The sequence below is a fragment of the Cyprinus carpio genome, chromosome B8 (assembly GCF_018340385.1).
Source record: "Cyprinus carpio isolate SPL01 chromosome B8, ASM1834038v1, whole genome shotgun sequence".
Lineage (NCBI taxonomy): Eukaryota > Metazoa > Chordata > Actinopteri > Cypriniformes > Cyprinidae > Cyprinus > Cyprinus carpio.
Window position 1 is genome coordinate 28,766,721 of NC_056604.1, and position 10,057 is coordinate 28,776,777.

Genomic DNA, 10,057 nt, shown 5'->3' on the forward strand with positions numbered 1-10,057 from the left:
AACAACCTTAAAATTAACATTATATTCTTAGTGTGAGGAACATTTTAATAATCTGAAGAAATATTTCCACTAACAAACTTGTTATTGTTACATGGATGTTAAAGGTTCTTCATGAAACTATGTTTACCAATAAATAAACTTTATTTTGAAGAATGTGCAGAAATATTTCAACAAATGTGTACCTAATGTAGAACAATCTAAATAGTTGATTACAGTCATTTCCTTAAAAGGTTTTGGTGGTATATCATACATTCTTCCAGGCATACATTAGCCAAATTACATTTACATTTAGTAATTCTGCAGACACTTTTATCTAAAGCGACTTACAATTGGGGATACATAAAGCAATTATGGTAGCCAGTGGAAGGAGATAAAGAGAGGTGTAACATGGGCTCTTTTGGCTTGTTGAAGACCAGTCGTGCCGCTGCATTCTGAATCATTTGTAGAGGTTTGATTGGGCTTGATGGAAGTCCAGACAGAAGAGCATTGCAGTAGTCCAGCCTGGAAATGACAAGGGCCTAGACAAGAAGTTGTGCAGCATGCTCCGTTAGAAAGTGCCTGATCTTTCTGATGTTGTGTAATGCAAACTTGCAAGATCGAGCAGTCTTTGCAATGTGGTCTCTGAAATTCAGCTGGTCATCAAAGATTACACCAAGATTTCCGACCAAAGTTGATTGGGTAATTGTAGAAGAACCTAGCTGGATGATTAAATCATGCTGTAGAGTTGGAGTGGCAGGGAAGACAAGAAGCTCAGTCTTTGCCAGGTTGAGCTGTAGGTGATGTTCTTTCATCCATGCCGAGATGTCCACCAGGCAGCCTGAGATTTGTGCAGCTACATTTGGATCATCTGGTTGAAATGAGAGATAGAGTGTCATCAGCATAGCAATGGTAGGAGAAACCATGTGCCTGTATGATGGGACCCAGTGATGTAGTGTATATGGAGAAGAGGAGGGGTCCAAGAACTGATCCCTGAGGAACCCCAGTGACCAGTTTATGTGCTTTGGCTACCTTCCCTCCCCAAGCCACCCTGAAAGACCTACCAGTGAGATAGGATTCAAACCAGCGAAGTGGAATCCCTGTGATGCCCAGTGATGAGAGCAGACAGAAGGATCTGATGATTGACAGTGTCAAAAGCAGCAGATAGGTCCAGCAGAATAAGAACTGATGATTCAGAATCAGCTTTTTTAATCCGCAGGGCTTCCGTGACTGACAGTAGCACAGTCTCAGTTGGATGGCCACTCCTGAAACCTGACTGGTTAGCATTCAGTTTGTTGTTCTGTGAAAGAAACAATGATACCTGGTTGAAAACAACTCTTTCGAGGGTTTTTGCTATGAATTGAAAGAGAGAGACAGATTGCGAGACAAATTGCTTGCCATCTCCATCGGTGTCAGTTTTAATAACTATGTTTATGATCATCAGTGGGGCAAAATAATGCAGGTGAAACACAAAAACAATTAATCAGAAATACGTCTGTACAGGTGAACACTCTGTCAACATGATGAACTGTGGAGTAGATTAATGTTAAATGTGGTAAGGTCTGTGCTAGTGTCACAATCTCTAGCTGGAGTGCCAACGAGCTCTATTAGAGGGCACTCCATCCTGTACCTTTTACCATTCGCCCCGGACTCCATTTCCCATAATCCTTTGCCTGGACTCACCATCAATTGCAATCACCAGTCTCTCATCCCCTCAACAGTCTCAAACCATAAAAATAGTACACACACACACATTGCTGGTGATTAAATGTTGTATAGCTCTTCCGTGGTTCCTAAGGCCATGTCCACACGTACACAGGCATTTTTATAAACAGAGTTTTTCCTTCTTCCATTTTTAAAAAAATCTCTGTCCACATGAAAATGCAAACGCATGCTATGATGCACTGTCAAGAGCGTGCCAAACCAACAGGTGGTGATATAATCTCAACCATAAAGCCATGTTGGCCAATCAGAAGCCTGAAACAGTTTCCAATAGGCGGAGATAACTGTGTAGGCTCTGACATCACAAGCCAAAAACTCTGGTTTAGCTGTCTACACGGTGGTTTGGTTTTTGAAATGCGGTGCACTTTTGATTTACAACCGACAAACTCTACTGGATATTCACGCCTCATTTATGGACAGTTTTGAGCCGGGACGTGGAGCACATTTTTAATCAAATGCACAAGTACCTTTAAATGGATATTCCAGCGTGTATCCGCCGGTGGCCTCTCAGCACTTCGCGGAGAAAGCGTAGGAGGAAATGCGGGTGTCCTGGAGGACTTGCCATCAAACTGAAGGCACACTTTTGGGCTGGCTTCTGGTCTGGACTTTCCCTCGAGTCGTTCTGCTGTGGACGCTGGATTTACCTTACAGGTGGCTTTGACCTGTTCTCCCCCTGTCTCTGTCCCCTGTCTCCTTGGATGGCCTTCCCTGGATCGGGCCTCTGTCGCCGGCCCAATGGAGTGACTCCCGGAAACCTGCTTTTGCTGAGCACCGCTTTCTCCGGAGGTGATTCCCCCACCAAAAATGTTTCTAATCAACGCTCGATCTTTGGTAAATAAGACTTTTCTGCTAAATGATTTCTTCACTTCTCATAGTCTGGATTTTCTGTTCGTCACTGAATCCTGGGTCGAGGTTGGTGATTTAATTCCTTTTTCCGAATTGGTTCAGGCTGACTGCACCTTTTTTAATCCTCCCTGCCCGAACAGGAAAGGGGGTGGATTAGTAACTATTTTCAAAGACTCTTTTCTTGCATTGTCAGTCTGTTTCAGTGGATGTGTTTTCCAGTTTTGAAGTTCAGCTTCTCCATCTTGACTGGAATGGTCCTGTTTTATTGGGGGTGATTTACCATCCCCCTCACTAAGTAAAGGACTTCATACAGCAATTTACTGAATTCATCGACAATATTGCCATAAAAATACGATCGCTTTTTATTAGCGGGAGATTTTAATATCCATGTATGCTGTCAGTCAAACCCGTTATCAAATGAGTTTCTCAATCTCATGGGTTTGCTGTTTCTGACATTGAGATATCTGATTTCCTGCTCTCTGACCTTAAGCCAATTTTATTTTCTGTCTTTTTCTAATCTTTCTCATTTTACTAAGAAAGCTGTAACGCTGTTTCTGTCCTATTCTTCTAAGTTTTGGTCAAATTTTACTCAGTGTTTTATGGAGTCTTGTTCTCATCTATCTCTGGATCTACCGCTACCTGACCTGGATGCTGCCCAACATCTAAGTCTTCTAAATTCTGCCTGGCTGGATGTTTTAGATGTCAGTGCTCTGCTCAAGCCTTATAAGCACAAATCTAAATCTGTTCTGTGGCAAAATTCTGATATTCAACTCCTACGACAAGCTTGTAGAAAGGCCAAGCACAAATGGAAAAAGGATAAATGACATATTTCATTTCAGTTGTTTAAAGAAAGTTTATCAGCTTATCAGTCTCTTGCTAAGTCTGCTAAGGCTACTTACTTTTCTGATTTAATTAAAAAAAACATTCTACTCCTAAAGTTCTGTTTTCAATTATTAATTATTTTGTTAATCCTTCTGTTAACACAGTGCCTGTTGCCTCTGATGCTCTACCCTATTCCACCTAAGCTCCTAAAAGAGGTGCTTCCAGAAGTCATAGATCCTCTTCTGACTATTATTAATTCCTCATTGTTATTAGGATATGTCCGCAAAACCTTCAAACTGGCTGTTATTAATCCTCTCACCAAAAAACCACAACGTGACCCCAAAGAACTAGTTAATTATAGAACGATCTCGAATCTCCCTTTTCTGTCCAAGATACTAGAAAAGGTAGTATCCTTACAATTATATCCCTTCTTAGAGAAAAATGGCATCTGTGAGGATTTCCAGTCAGGATTTAGACCGTATCATAGTACTGAGACTGCTCTCCTTAGAGTTACGAATGACCTGCTCTTATCATCTGATCGTGGTTGTATCTCTCTATTAGTGCTATTGGATCATAGTGCTGCCTTCGACACTATTGACCACACCATTCTTTTGCATAGACTAGAACACTTTGTTGGCATTAATGGAAGTGCATTAGCATGGTTTAAATCATACTTATATGACCGCCATCAATTCGTTGCAGTGAATGAAGAGGTATCATATTGATCACATGTGCAGTATGGAGTACCTCAAGGCTCAGTACTAGAGCCGTTACTCTTCACGCTTTACATGTTACCCTTGGAAGATATCATTAGGAAACACGGTGTTAGCTTTCACTGTTATGCTGATGATACTCAGCTCTATATTTCTTTGCGGCCCGGCGAAACATACCAATTTGAAAAACTAATGGAATGCATAGCCGATATAAAAAACTGGATGTAGAGTAATTTCTTACTGTTAAATTCTGAAAAAACAGAGGTGTTTATTTTTGTAGATTAATTTTTTGCTTTTAATTTCTTAGAAAGCTGTGTTGTTTTTGATGGCTGCTCTGTCAATTCTTCGTCATCAGTTAGGAACCTAGGTGTGCTATTTGATAGCAACCTTTCCTTAGAAAGCCACGTTTCTAGCATTTGTAAAACTGCATTTTTCCATCTCAAAAATATATCTAAATTACGGCCTATGCTCTCAATGTCTAATGCAGAAATGTTAATAGATGCGTTTATGACCTCAAGGTTAGATTATTGTAATGCTTTATTGGGTGGTTGTTCTGCACGCTTAGTAAAAAACTCCAGTTAGTCCAAAATGCAGCAGCTGGAGTTCTTACTAGAACCAGGAAGTTTGAACATATTAGCCCGGTCCTGTCAACACTGCACTGGCTCCCTATCAAACATCGTATAGATTTTAAAATCTTGCTTATTACTTATAAAGCCCTGAATGGCTTAGCACCTCAGTATTTGAACAAGCTCTTGTTACATTATAGTCCTCCACGTCTGCTGCATTCTCAAAACTCTGGCAATTTGATAATACCTAGAATATCAAAGTCAACTGCAGGTGGCAGATCCTTCTCTATTTAGCGCGCCTAAACTCTGGAATAACCTACCTAACATTGTTCGGGAGGCAGACACAATCTTGCAGTTTAAATCTAGATTAAAGACCCATCTCTTTAACCTAGCTTACACATAACACACTAATATGCTTCTAATATCCAAATCCGTTAAAGGATTTTTAGGCTGCATTAATTAGGTAAACCGGAACCGGGAACACTTCCCATAACACCTGATGTACTTGTTACATCATTAGAAGAATGGCATCTACGCTAATATTAGTCTGTTTCTCTCTTATTCCGAGGTCACCGTAGCCACCAGATCCAGTCTGTATCCAAGTCAGAGGGTCACTGCAGTCCCCCGGATCCAGTACGTATCCAGCCCAGATGGTGGATCAGCACCTAGAAAGGACCTCTACAGCCCTGAAAGACAGCGGAGACCAGGACAACTAGATGAGCTCCAGAGACAGATCCCCTGTAAAGACCTTGTCTCAGACGACCACCGGGACAAGACCACAGGAAACAGATGGTTCTTCTGCACAATCTGACTTTGCTGCAGCCTGGAATTGAACTGCTGGTTTCGTCTGGTCAGAGGAGAACTGGCCCCCCAACTGAGCCTAGTTTATCCCAAGGTTTTTTCTCCATTCTGTCATCGATGGAGTTTTGGTTCCTTGCCGCTGTCGCCTCTGGCTTGCTTAGTTGGGGACATTTCATTTACAGCGATATCGTTGACTTGATTGCAAATTATTGAACAGATACTGTTTAAACTGAACTGAGCTGCATGATGACATCACTGATGAATTCAATGATGAACTGCCTTTAACTGTCATTTTGCATTATTGACACACTGTTTTCCTAATTAATGTTGTTCAGTTGCTTTGACGCAGTCTTTTTTGTTCAAAGCGCTATATAAATAAAGGTGACTTGACTTGACTTGACTCTATGTGAAAGCTTCTTGAGACACTTCATTGATAAAATCTCTAATTTGAGACCCAAAGTCTGTTCTCTCCATATTGAATCCCCTCCTTTTTGTCCTCTTTCTGTTCCTTGGGATGTTTTTGAACCCATTTTCTTACAATCACTCAAAGACATTATTGCTAATATTAAACCATCTTTATGTCCTTATGACATTATACATTCTAAATTTTTTTAATTAATTGTTGACTCTGTCGTGCCAGGTTTGGTGTCTTTTTTCGATAAGTGCCTTTTAACACAGAGAGGGTTCCTGTTCCTGGGTCTTGCCCAGAGAGGGCTCCTGTTCCCGAGTTTAGCCCAGAGAGAGCTCCTGATCCCGAGTTTGGTCCAGAGAGGGTATCTGTTCTAGACCAGAGGCCATAAGGGAAGTCGTGGCCTAATGGTTAGAGAGTTGGACTCGCAATCCAAGGGTTGTGAGTTCGAGTCTCGGGCCAGCAGGAATTGTAGGTGGGGGGAGTGCATGTACAGTGCTCTCTCCACCCTCAATACCACGACTGAGGTGCCCTTGAGCAAGGCATCGAACCCCCAACTGCTCCCCGGGTGCCGCAGCATAAATGGCAGCCCACTGCTCCGGGTGTGTGTTCACGGTGTGTGTGTGTGTTCACGGTGTGTTCACTGCTGTGTGTGTGCACTTTGGATGGGTTAAAAGCAGAGCACGAATTCCGAGTATGGGTCACCATACTTGGCTGTATGTCACATCACTTTCACTTTCACTGCAGGCTCCAGCCCCCGAGCTCAGTCTAGTGCCCGCTCTCGCCCCAGAGCTCAGCCAGGATCCAGCTCTAGTCCATGAATCTGCTCCAGAGTCCGTTCTAGAGTCCGTTCCAGATTCCTCTCCTGAATGTCCTCCAGTGTCCGCTCCACCAGAGCGCTTTTCAGTGTCCACTCCAGTCCCAGAGCCTTGGCAAATTCTGTTGCAAAACCTTTCATGGTGGAAATATCCCCTCCAACTCCATCCGAGACTGTAGCAGTTGCCTCGGTTTCCACCACGGACACTAGTTTTGAAATCTCCCTGTTTCCTGATATCTTTGTTATGGCCGCAAGTGCTGTCTTTGAACTCCCTGTGTTTGTTGTAGCTCCTATTGCTATTGTTGCAGAACCTCCAGAGGTGGCGTCCACTAGGGTTGGGCGATGTCTACAAAATTGGCATCAGACGATGTCGACCAGTGCTACATTGTGATGGACGATGACATCAAAAGAATTTCTTGGTATGAAATTCGAATGGTATGACAATTAGAGATTATACTGTACAGAAATTGAAATCTACACACTAATACACACTATACATATAGTCATGCAAAACTGATGTTGTTAACATTATTAATCTGAGAATAAAGTATAACAATTATAATAATTTGCACGGTTTGATGTGATATGAGCTAATCGATTGTTAGATTAAATCTCCATTGGTAGCACGATTTATTGTAATGCTTTTTTCCTCAGCTGGTCAGAACAAACGTGGCAGACTTGTTACTTGCTTGTTCAGATGACAATATACAGTGAAAATTCTTATTTGGGTCATATATTCCAAGATGTAGGCTAGAATCTGTGATCACTACGTGTAGGATTCACACCGGTGCGGTGACTGACTGCCACACATACTCCTCAAAACATTAGATTAATCCACGCTGGAGCTGTGCCAGAGTACAGCCCACACAAGGAAGATAATTCAGCAAGTAACTGCAATTCCAGGTTTTAAACAGGGATGGCGACAAAGAGACAAAACTTACGGACTGCAGCTTTAAAATGTATATATGTCAAACTATTAATAATAATAAAAAAAACAAGATTAATTCTTTTTTTTTAATTACAACCTAATTATAATCATTTTATATTTTAATGTCATAATTTTTGTTATGAAGGTTTAACAATACACAAATCCAAATTGTCTTCCCTTTATTAATTATTATGACCTGAAATACTACACACACACTTATTTATATATAAAATTTAGAACAAAAAAATGCTCTATTGAATTATGTTCAAATGCTTTAAAATAAGTGCTTCAAAAATTAATTATTTCAAACCTGCATGAACTCTCATTTATTTGCAGGAACATAAAAGACATGGGGTGCTTCTCAATTCTTATTTGTGCATCCCCGTTTCATCTCCTTGCTTCCTTACCTTGCGTCTTATCTCCACCCCTTCAGGATGCAAGGGAAGGGCGCAAGTAAAAGACGGAGGAGTTGAATCAAGAGTAATGATATTTCCTTGCTCCTTTTAGTGTCACTTCAAAGCGTCATCAACTGCGCTAAAAGGATCTGCCCTTATGTTGTTAAAGTTTTTAAGACATTCATAATAAATATGAATAGGCCTAAAGCAAGATGCCCTGTTTGAAATATATGACATGTATGGTTTATTTAAACTGAAAAGTTAAAATATAAATTCAAATTATTACAACAGATGTGAAGGGGGAGGAGAATTTATACGTGAGTAAGGTTTTTCGATGAAAAACACTTCCGCAAAGGATACACCTGTGTATCCTCGCTCATGACTTCTCAGGAAGCCTCCTCATTCCTCGATCCGCGCCTCCTCGTGATGCAATTAGAGAATTGAGATGTTCTGAGCTCGATCGGTTTCCGGGTCATAGGATGGAGGACGGAGGAGTGAGGAAACGAGGAGGGATATTGAGAAGCGCCTATGGACATTACCACTGACCTCCATTCTCAAAATGTCTTCTTTAATGTTCCACAGAAGAAAAAGACATACAGGGGCTTTCTTTATTCACGCAACAGGTGTTCAGCTCTCCTGCATTAGGCCTATGTCCAGAATAGATATTTCTGCATTATCACTGAAAAAAAACACATACGAATGAGGTTGGTTTAACTCTCGCAGCATCTAAATATACTTCATTAAATTTCCAGTACTGGTAGACATTATATTAGCAGTTGAAAGTGCTGCATTGAAGGGATCATCACAGGATTTCATCATTTTGACTGTGGAGTTTCTGAAGAGTCTGCCTTTGCATTGTCTACTGGACTCAAACCAGCTATGGTGCATTTCTGCCACCTGCTGGGATGGAGTATAAAGTGCTGACGTAGTAGTAAAAATCTTAATCAAACTTCAATTCAATTCAATTCAAGTTTATTTGTATAGCGCTTTTCACAATACAAATCGTTGCAAAGCAGCTTTACAGGAAATTACGTTTCTACAATATATTTAGTAGTAGTTTGTCAGTGGTGACTATGACAAATTGATGTACATATGGCAGAAATGTATGGAAAAATTCAGTTCATGATGTAATCAAACAGACGATGAACACTATTAACAGCAATGATTGCTGCAATCAAACTTGTAGCAAAATTTGGTAGTTTATGTTGTTTCAGGGTTGGCATCATCTGAGGTCGTCTGAGGGGTTTGCAACATCTCTTCTCAGGTGTTTGGTCATCTCAGGTCTTTGTAAGGGCTGGATCCAGACTGAAGCTTGTGTAAATCCTAGTTACTATGGGATGTCAATCTCATGGCAGAAACAGAGAAACAAATAGAGACATAATTAGCATGATTTGTTCAACCCAAGCTAAGGAATAATAATGTGTATTTGATCAGATATAACTGCTGATTATGAGATGCATTATTTGAATGCTTGGCAAAAGAGATGTGTCTTTAATCTAGATTTAAAGTGTATCTGAACCTTGAACATTATCAGGAAGGCTATTCCAGAGTTTGGGAGCCAAATGCGAAAAAAATCTACTGCGAAAAAATTGGACCTCCTTTAGTGGACTTAGCTATCCTAGGTACTACCAGAGTTCCAGAGTTTTGCTACCTTAGGGAGCGTGATGTATTGTAGCGTGGTAGAAGGCTAGTTAGGTATGCAGGAGCTAAACAATTAAGTACCTTAGTTGTAGGTAAGTAATAATATTTTGTAACTGATGCAGAACTTAATAGGTAGCCAGTGCAGAGACTGTGAAATTGGGATAATATGATCATATTTTCTTGACCTGGTAAGAACTCTATCCGCTGCATTTTGGACTACCTGTAGCTTGTTTATTGAAGTTGCAGGACAAGCACCTAGCAGTGCATTACAATAGTCCAGTCTAGAGGTCATGAATGCATGAACTAGCTTTTTTGCATCAGAAACAGGTAACATGTTTCGTAGCTTAGCAATGTTTCTAAGATGGAAGAATTCTGTTTTTGTAACATGGGAAATATGAATTTCAAAAGACAAGTTGCTGTC